The sequence below is a fragment of the Dermacentor albipictus genome, chromosome 2 (assembly GCF_038994185.2).
Source record: "Dermacentor albipictus isolate Rhodes 1998 colony chromosome 2, USDA_Dalb.pri_finalv2, whole genome shotgun sequence".
Classification (NCBI taxonomy): Eukaryota; Metazoa; Arthropoda; class Arachnida; order Ixodida; family Ixodidae; genus Dermacentor; species Dermacentor albipictus.
Window position 1 is genome coordinate 71,995,944 of NC_091822.1, and position 10,362 is coordinate 72,006,305.

At 46.5% G+C, this 10,362-nt stretch overlaps 1 protein-coding gene across 3 annotated transcripts in view; it reads right to left on the reverse strand.

The window, feature by feature from the left end:
* Positions 1–1,630, reverse strand: part of LOC135908252 (monocarboxylate transporter 12-B-like) — a 47,300-nt gene extending 45,670 nt beyond the window's left edge. For 2 of the 3 annotated variants that reach the window (XM_070532914.1, XM_065440022.2), the window contains exon 1: positions 1,263–1,630. The gene's annotated coding sequence lies outside the window, so the exon portion shown is untranslated. The remainder of the gene's footprint in view (positions 1–1,262) is intronic. The other variant, XM_070532913.1, reaches the window with a different exon arrangement.
* Between the last annotated feature and the right edge of the window lie 8,732 nt (positions 1,631–10,362).

Consider the following 10,362-nt stretch of genomic DNA (forward strand, 5'->3'; position numbering starts at 1 on the left):
GTAAAGAGACGACCTTTTTCGAAAGAGCAGTGTCACGTATTGACCAGGAGTGTTGCGGCTTTAATATGATGTATAAATATGACTTATACTTGGATAAACTGTTGAAGTTAGCCCACCGTCGTGTTTAAGTATCCCTTTTAGCCTTCTATGCCGGCGCTCAAATGCTCATGTTCGACTGGTAGCGCCATTTCTACTACGGTGCGTCGCAGGCGACTCCTGAAAGAAAACCCTCACTGTTTGGGGTGCAATGATTTTAAAAATACATTGCTTACATGGCCACCATATTCTGAATGAAAACTTAGCCGCAACTCTTGATTTGTAGGCTTTGTCAGGGTGCAGCCAAAATTTCCCGCTTTGAAATGTGGGGGAGCACATGGAATAATTTGCCTCCTTCCCTCCTCCCAACTTGTGGCAGCTGGCCAGGCGGTCCCCCCCTTCTCCACCTCAGTAAGTATTCCTACGTCTGCGGCATAGATATAGAAGGCCCGAGTGCTCTATCCTCAAGTTCTCTTTACTTCACCACTTGGTACGTTGTTGAATCATATGTTCGTTCGTTTTCCGTACTTCAATTTGGCATGCAATTATCGAGAGTTTTTTTCGTTTTCGGTTCTGCTGTTGAGACACCGCATCATTTAGTTCGCCTGTCTGCTCGTTTGCCAGGTTCGTCATATCATTGCAGCGTGCGTGAAGTCGGAGCGTCTGTAAAAAGCGAACTCATCAAATAACGAACGCCTGAAGCAGAAAAGCTTTGCGAGAATGAAGCAATGCATAAAACGCGATTGAAAGAACACGCACAAATGCCTTATCGTGCGAAGACTCCACATTTGCGACGGAAGGACGTAAGAAAAAAAAAACGTACGGAACAAATTCCCTCTTGACACCAACGTGCCGATCGCGCTTTGTCCTCCGCTTTCACGGAACACGCATGTGTGGTCTGGCACGCACAATTTTAGCTCACGCACTTGGAGCTAGAACCAAACGAGAATGGAGCAACCACAGTGCTCATTGGTTGCGTACGTGAGGTTTTTATCAGATTCGAAAATCTGCACTAGTACAGGAGCTTTAATTTTTCACGCGCAACGCTGCATCATGAGACGGCAACGAATCTCAAAGGTTGTGAGGAAGTGCAAGGTTGTTTTCGTGGCTTCCGCGGAAAATTCCTAAGCTGCGATGAATTGCTTAGGTCACTTAGGTCACGTTTAAACCACTTGTTGCCGCGAAAAAAGCCTTGGCGAAGTTTTCGAACGGAAAGCAGTACTTGCCTTGAGAATGCCGTCCAGAAGGATACCCAAGGATGAAAAAAAACCAACGGGCGACGCTTCGTTGATTTGTGAAGGCACAGTGAAGTTCGCTCTTCATTAATCGCTGTACTATGAAGGCGAGTGTTGCATGTTGAAGTCCTCAGTAACCACACGGTGACTATCGCATAGCCGGACAAGAAACGAATACTTCGCAACTACGCCTCTGCAAGATGGTGGACCTGGTCAGTGTTAACAGGTAGCTATGCATTTTGGCTATTCCCTATTGTAATCCATTACCTGTTTTTTTGTAACGTGCATAGAGCAGGTCAAAAGAGGTTCACGTGGTGCTCCCTGGTAATCCTGCTAACGACGGACCACATTTGAAGAAATTCTCGGCGTGCTCAGGAGACAATGAACTTCATGTTCTTCCGTCTGGCAAGGAGTGCGACTTCGCTATCTTTCCTAACGATATGTTTTTAGATAAGGCTTATGGCGGAATTGCCTCAGTAGTCAGCCGCTGCTCAGGCGTCCTGCTGGCAGGCCGTGGGACGAAAGATAACAGATTCTGGCAGAAGCCAGCATTCTTCTTAAAAGGTAAGCTCGAGCTTTTGAAAGCGGATACCTTTTTCTCACCCAGAACTCGGGAAAAGTCGTCGACTTTCCGAAGCAATATTCATTTGGAGCATTCAGCTCATTTTCCATGCACACATACGATTTATACTACTTTCTGCCCCACATGGTGTTGCTTACCGACATCGAAGAGGACGTTGATAAAGTCGGTACCATAGAATTTCAGAAAAGGTAAGCGTCAGCGTAGGCTTATTTGTTAACCTTATTGCACCATACCTAGAAGCCACATTTGTCGAACGGAGTGCCAGCGTGTTCACACAGATGAACGGACTCCCTATCGGGTTGTGTATCCCGCCATATCTAAGTGTCTTATTTAAAATTCTGTAAGATCAATGCTAATACATAGAGGATAACAAGTCACACATTGCCCTGACTAAGGCTATATGAGTTTGTTCTTTCTCGATACCTTTATCGCGTACTGACGCAGCCCAACTCTTAGGCAAGCTAGCGCACCGTATGACATTGGAGAAGTGGCACACACCTGATTTCACTCAACATCGATTGCATTCCCTCGATCCATCTATGCAACTGCGGCTGTTACCAGGGCTTCCGCGTAATGAGGAAACAATGCTGTGCCGCTTACTCTTGGGCGTCGCCTTCACGAATGCATATACGTTTTTGATTGGAATGGCTGATAGCGCCGAGTGCAATGCCTGCGGTGTCGAAGAAACTATAGACCATCTACTGTGCTACTGCCCATCATTTGAAAATGAAAGACAAGATCTCTGCACAGCTCTCAACCAGTTAGATAGAAAACCGTTCACCTTGAACAAGATCTTGGGACCATGGCCTTGTATATCGCAGCTACAAAAGGCCACAAAAGCGCTGCTGCGATATTTGAAAGATACAAGATTGAGTCAGCGTCAGTAATCCGGACTGAGTGACTGAACGATATCCCTGGTTGACTTTCTCTTCTTTTTTTAAATCTTTCCGTCCCCGTTTCCCTTTCCCCAGTGTAGGGTAGCCAACCGGACTCAGTCCTGGTTAACCTCCCTACCTTTCATTTATCATTTGCTCTCTCTCTCTCTCTTGATTCGAACTTCATGCATTCGGAAAGAAAGAAACAGGGAAAATAGGTTGAAGATAAGGCCTATCGCGATATGTACAATATATCCCTTTTCTGTGGCAGCGCTCATGACGTGCTGGAAAGTCACGGCCCCATAATGGAGAACATCAACCTCTATTGATCTCGCACTAAATAAAAAAAATTATTGCCGAGGTTTCATGCTTCCCGTGTTTCCCAAACAGTGTGCCGTTACAGTACAAACGTATAGAGCAATTTTGTGAGAAAGTACATGCGCCGCAAGCAATACTTCCACGGCCATTCTAGCTCGCCTTGATGTTTACAGTTGGGCTAACTCAGAAGTTGTACAGTTAGGTATGACTTACAGTTTATATATTCGAGATCTCTTAAAGCGAAATTAGAGCTTATTACCAAATGCGTATTTCTAGGGTATTGTGTTTCCAAATTAGACACAGGTTTATGGAAATAAATAATCTAATCCTCCTTAACTGCTCTTGTGCGTACTTGTCACCTTATGAATCGTATTTGAGGAGGTACATTTGACACATAGCGTCTTCATTAGTTCGCCGCAAAGCAGAACAATAGATTGAACTGTAATAAACTTGCGTCTCACTATACAAACTTTTTTTAAGGTGCGTCCTCTATGGTCAAGCTTATGAACGCTCCTGCGGCCGTCCTCTACGTGTGTTTTACTATCTTAAGTTTTATACACTTTCTTCATGTATATTTTTCTTTCTTGTCAGTTTTTTTAGCACCCATGCTTCTTAATCCCTCCTTCAGGAGAGAAATATTTGTAACCTCTTCCAATAGCCATTTTGGTAGCTCGAAGTGCACATCCGTATTTTCTGGACCACTGCACCACAAGTCCTGACTTTTTTTAAAATTATCACTGATCTGTCTTATACACCGGTACCACATATATGCAGATATTTATGTACGCTGTTGGGACCAATATAAACGTTCTTTTTTTTTGCACACAGGTGTAGCGCTGCCGCTGGCCACAGCACTTGAACTTTTTCAATGCGTCGGAAATTCAGGCCTTCGATGACAATGAGTGAAGTGCGATAAACCTTGGTTGTATTGGTTCAAGTCCTTTTCTGTTCGCAAAAAATTTTGCTTACGTAAATTTAGCACCCTCAAGTGGGTTAATACGGCATTTTTGTGATGAATGTGCAATAGTGCACAGTCACGTTTCAACATGCCGGTCAAATTAAAATAGGTGCGTCTTATGGACCTACTGAGCTTTTATGCTCAATCCTTTTTTTTGAAACTCGCGAGACTTGCGCGGTGCGACTTATGCAAAGGTGCGACTAACAATCCAGAGAATGCGGTACTTATGCAATAAAACATAGGAAAAAAGGTGTATGAATAGCGAGATTTATTTTGCTCATCAAATGGTATAAGGAACATTATTAGTGCACTTGAACACTCAATGCAAAAGTAGATTGCTATGCCTTCGCACCACGTTGGCTTATCTCTTCATTCATGCTTAGACGCTCAGTGATTGAGTTGATTTTTCATGAAGTGTTCAGGAGCTTTTTGTGCACGAGAAACTTCTCTGTCGGTTTCCACCTGGGTGAAAGAGAAACGCCTGAGAGGTTACAGCTTGTTTCCTCGCACATCAACGACTATCACAGGCTTTGAAAGATGCCCTTGCTAGACGCCAGGTTCTTAGATTTTTCTTTTGTTGCACCATCGTTTTACCTCAGGCGCGTCGCAGGCATTGAAAGACAGCGTGCCGCTGAAGTCAGATTTCTGCACTTGCGAAGTTGAAACACTACTCTCTGGGCTTTTTCTTTATCGCGCAGAATGTGGCAGTGGGCTTACCACTATGGCCATCCGTTTATGCAGAGTTCAGCTATCCAAGTCTGACCTTCAGGAATCACTATTAGAAATCTGTGCATGAGCATTATTAGTTGATCACGGCGGCTAGCTAGGCTTCGCAAGTGGTTCATTGCAACCGTGCGCAGTCTCGGCAGGGTAAGTCGTGCGCACGTGCGATAGGCGCCTCCGCCGGGTTTTTCTCCAGTCAGCAACGAAAAAAATGCACAATCCAGTCGCTACAGCGGTGTTCACACCAGACAGAAGTTGGTAGAAGCCGTCGTAAGATCCCATGCTGTCTCGAAAGAACCCTGTGAAGTAAAAAGAAAAGGCGTTGAAACGTAAGGGATTGAAATGGACTTGGTAGACACTATGGTCACAAGCCACTGTGGCACTGCAGCCAACAGGTTGGGCAGATGGAGAAGCTTAACTTGTTCATACAAAATAACTTTAATGGTGAGTACCCCGGATTACAAACTTTGCTCATAGTGAAAGCAATTACTTATAGCCTCTTGCTCATATCCTATAGACCAGCGTTTTCAAGCAGTTCTTCTACTTAATGTATAATGATGCTTATTACCGTATTTTGTTAGGTTTGCAATTGCATTTACTGCATGTTTTTATATACTTAATCGAATTGTATACATTTAAATTGCATCTAAAAATCTAGTTCGACTATTCAATTTCGCCTGTACGCTATATGTTATCTTTCTTTGTTCTTTAGTTGCATTTCGTTAGTGTTTCAATAAATAACAACTAAGCGGTGTATTTCAATTTTATGCGAAGCATATTACGAGGGCTCAACCCAGCTCCTCAGGCGCGGCGGTGTCGCCATGAAACCACGTGACACCGTGACGTCACGACAGAGGAGAAGTGGCTTTGGCTCAACTCTTGCCAGACGGGCTGGGTGGGAATCGAACCAGGGTCTCCGGAGTGTGGGACGGAGACGCTACCACTGAGCCACGAGTACGATGCTTCAAAGCGGTACAAAAGCGCCTCTAGTGAATGCGGTGTTGCCTTAGAAACGAGCTGTTTCAAGGCGTGCGACGCTTGCTCAGGCGCACATTTCGTTGCCGCGCCGAACGCTGCGTTGCTCGACGCTCACCGCGTCCAATGCGGGGCGCGTAGTCGCTGGCGGGTCGACGGGAACGCTGTCGCGTTCCGCTCTTGAAGGCGAAGCAGGGTAACGCATGAGTTATTTCTTCGTCTAGCCGAACCAAATATAGCCAAGGAACAGCAGTTCACCAGGCTAAACAGTGGTTCAACAACTAAAATAAAGGCTAGTATGCTTCGCATCCTGGGCTTAACCTTAGCTAAGCCACAGCCATTTTTTTTTATATCTAATAAGTAGTCTGCTTTTTGGATTTATTCTGCATCCTGAATGTATGTTTCGTCGGCACATTTTCTCTTTTGCCAATAATGAAATAATTTCTGTCGGCACTTCAAAGAAACTATTTAACAATAAAAAAAACTATTTGCCAAACGTACAGCGCCGTGTCTGTTGTGTTATTTGACTTTCGTAAACAGTCATACTAGCGTGACCTCTGGGCGAAGCTATGATGGCTAGAAAGGAAACTGGGAGTCTTTGCAGCCGTTGAGCGTCGCAGCAGATCATGCCAGAACGTCGGCCCTGCTGCCATTATTAGATCGCACTGCTCGCGCCTATTGCTGGGCGAGCGCGCTGCAAAGGCGTATGCTCATTGCCGTTCTGCAAGAAACATGAAACGGCACACGCACGACGTGCACAAATGCTACTACAACGTGTAAGAGATGCATTGAGATTACTTTAGCGCTCGGGACTGTCATGTATGTACCTGCTTTCTGCCTGCCAAGTAGCGGGAATAAAGGTTCCTTCGATGCTACTTCTACGCCGCCCAGTTCCTTGATGCCATACATGACATATTGTCAACGAGGATGGATGGCATTGCCATAGGGAATTCACGTCGTAAATAAACTGGCTTCAGCACAGAGAAATTCTCGCCTCGAAGATTGCCCTGCGGTAGGATTTCTCAATTCAGGATTGTGGCAGCGGAAACATCAAGTGAGTGATGACTCATATCGCAGACCTTGAAGCTTTCGACGAGACCACAAGTGACTGGCACTGGTAGGAGGTAATGCTGAAGGCTTACCTTTTGATTAACGATGTTCCCCTGCAAAGAAGCTTCCTCCTTTTCTAAGTCTTATAGGCACGAAGGCCCACGCGGTGCTCAAGTCGCTGACGACACCAGACACACCCTCCTTTCGAAAGTTCGACAATGTTGTGAACCTCCTGGGCAATGACCTGGCACCGCAGCCGTCTGTCGCTGCAGAGCGTGCGAAGTTTTAGAAGTGGTCACAGCGAAGCGGCGAGTCCATTGCCGAATTAATCGCAGAACTGTGAAGCCTGGTCCAGAGTTGCGAAGTTGGAAATTTTCTGAATAAACGCCCCGGGACTGTTACGTCTGCGGCCTGCTCCGCGAAGACATTCAGCGTGTACTCTTCATGGAAGGCAAAACCTAACCTTCCAGAGGACCGTAGAAGAAGCTCTTTTCACGGAAACCGCAACGAAAGCTGGCGTTCACGCATAACAACAAATCCACGGCATCAGAGGTGAACAAAGGTCAAGGAGAAAAGCAGTCCGCGACATTGCGAGGCTGTTTCCGATGCGGGTCACCCAATCACTCTAACAAAGTGTACCATCATGTTGGCGATACCTGTTACACCTGTAACCACAAAGCAACATGGCTGCTATAAAGGAAAGAATGCTAAGGAAAGAAAAGGCTCCGAAACGACTGAAGACGCGGACGCCCGTCCAAAACGAGTCTTCTGTCTCACTTCAAACAGTCAACGTAGCCCCATTTAATGTGCCCCTGAACGTTTACGGCGCCTTGCTGGCGACGAAGCTTGACATCGGCGCAGCTGTACCCCTGATCTCATGGGGCTAAATCATGAAGTTTTTTTCAAGCAATCGACTTCAGCCAGCTTCATTAAATCTGTGCACGTATACAGGGGACATGGTGAGACCGAAGCGTCTGGCGAAAGTCATCGGGAACCCCAATGACCAGACCATGGAGCTTGCACTGTACGTCATGGAAACTACCGAATCGGCATTTCCCGGCAGAGAAAAGCTGCAAGATAATCGGTTGAATTTGAAAAACTTGGTTTTTCTGAAGCACCGCGGTCCTTTTCGAAGAATGTCAAAGCACTGGGAACAGAAAGGGGATGCCTTGCTTGACAGCAACTCCGTACTTTTCAAATCAAGGGGCCCGTGTTCGTCCTTCGGGTAGGGTCGCAGCCAAAGTGGTTGACGGCAGTTGAACTATTCCGTGGGCTCTACAAGGTGGAATAGAAGCTGAACTTACGAAACTGGAGAATATTGGCGTTATAACGCCTGCAGCAGCAAGCGACTACGCAACACCCTTGGCACCGATAGCGATGACAGAAGGGAGCCTCAGGCTGTGCAGTGATTATGAAACGGCCGTCAATCTCTGCCTAGAAGTAGACCACTACCCACTACCTCCGAGTGATGAACTTCTGGCAGCGCTTGCAAAAGGAGAGGAATTTCCTAAATCGACCTCAGTAGGGCCTACCAACAGGTCATTATGGCTGACAGCTCCTGGACGCTACTCGCGTGAAACACGTGAAAGGGCTTGTACACCATGAACCGTCTTGCTTTCGGCATACCGTCCGCCCCAAGCATATTGCATAGAATCATGGTCAACATGCTGAAACATTTAGAAGGAGTCACTTGCCATCTTGATGATATTCTGGTCACAGGCAAGACCAAGAAAGAACATACCGTAGTTTGGAAGCCGTGTTGTGAAGAGTTGTAGAACGCGGAGCCAGCATGTGGCGTGTCGGCCATGATAACGAGAGCTTCGGTATCTGGTAGACATCTTCAACGGCGATCGCGTTTGCGCATTCTCCGAGAAGGTATCGCTACTGCCAAATGCACCTACCACAAAGCACAAGCAGTAACTGTAGTCTTTCCTTGGGATGGCCAACTATTTACGCGAGTTTGTTGAGCGTCTCTCAACTTTGGTACACCAGCTCTACAGGCTGCCAACGCAAACAACAGAATGAATATGTGATGAGTGCTTCCAGCTTGCATTTGATGAGATAAAAGCAGCTATGGTTTCCCCTCCAGTTCTGGACCACCATGATCCGAAGGGACTTCTTCGACTCACCTGGTACGCATCACGGTTCGACAGAGGCGCAGTTCTTTCGCAGAAAATTCAAAATGGTACAGTTTGACCGGTTGTCTTTGCATCATGCACATTACCAAGGACCGAAAAGAATTAGATAGAGAAACAAGCTCTCGCCCTAGTGTCCGGCGTAAAAACGTTTCATTTACAATAATACGGAAGGTTTTTCAAGGTCGTGACTGATCATAAATAACTACAAGTGATTTTCGGCCCGAAAACAGGCAGTCCCACGATGGCAGCTGCACACATACCGCTGGGGGGCGGTGACATTGTCAGCCTACAACTACGCCTTTGCGTTCAAGAAAAATAGTGATAATGCAGAAGCACATTTCCTATCGTGGTTCCAGCTTGACAGCACTGAAAAGTAATTGGAAGAAGAAAGCGGGACTTTCTATCAGCTTCGTTTTGAAACGCTGCCTGTCCCAGGCCAAGATATCGCTCGGGAAACTAGGCGTGACACTTTACAAAGGAAGGCAGTGGACTTCACAACTGCTAGCTGGCCAACGCACGTCGCTGCAAAGGATTTGAAACATTTGTTCGACAATCGTTTGGAGCTCACAATACATAAAGGATGTTTGATGTACGGCATGAGAGTAGTCGTGCCGCCAAAGTACTGATAATTCTTCCTTGAGCAACTGCATCAGGGTCACCCCGGCATCGTGAGAAGCGAATTCGCGAGGAGCCCCGTCTGGTGACTGGCCATCGACTCGGGCCTGGAGCAACACGTAAAGAAATGTCCAGAGTGTTAGCAGCAACGCATAAACCAACACCAACTCAACTTCATCTCTGGTGATGGCCGACTTTGTCCTGGCAAAGAGTCCACTTGTACTTCGCTGGACCTATGAAAAACAAAATGTTCCGCTTTGCTGTGGACGCACACTTATATATGGCAGGAAGTTTACGTTAAGCAGAAGACCACGGTGTATCACATAATCCATTGCCTCTAGCTCCTGTTTTCCCGTTCTGGTCTACCGGAGTCCGTCATGACCAAAAACGGGTCACAGTTCATGTCCGAACAATTCAAGAGCTGCGCCAAAGGCCTCGGCGATCCTCATATCATGAGTGCAGCCTACAATCCAAGCACTTATGTCCTTGAGGAGAGATTTGTACAGTTAATTAAATCTGAATTGCGGGAAGGATGACTCGAACACACCTAGCACTCCACCTTGCAGATGTTCCTGCCGACGTAGCACAACACGCCGCAAGCGACTACTAGAGAAACGCCAGAAAATACTTTTATAGGTAGACCACTGCGCACAAGGCTCGATGCGGTAAAGCTTTAGATCGGGAGAAGAGTGGCTGAGCAACAGCTTGCCGATATGGTAAGACGCCATGCGCGCGAATAACTTTTCAGCATCCACGATGAGGTCCTCGTAGGAACTACACAGGTCTTGAGAAATGGGTTCCTGGCACGATCAGCCAGAAATATCGCCCTCTTTAACACAATGTTCAAGTTAGGAAG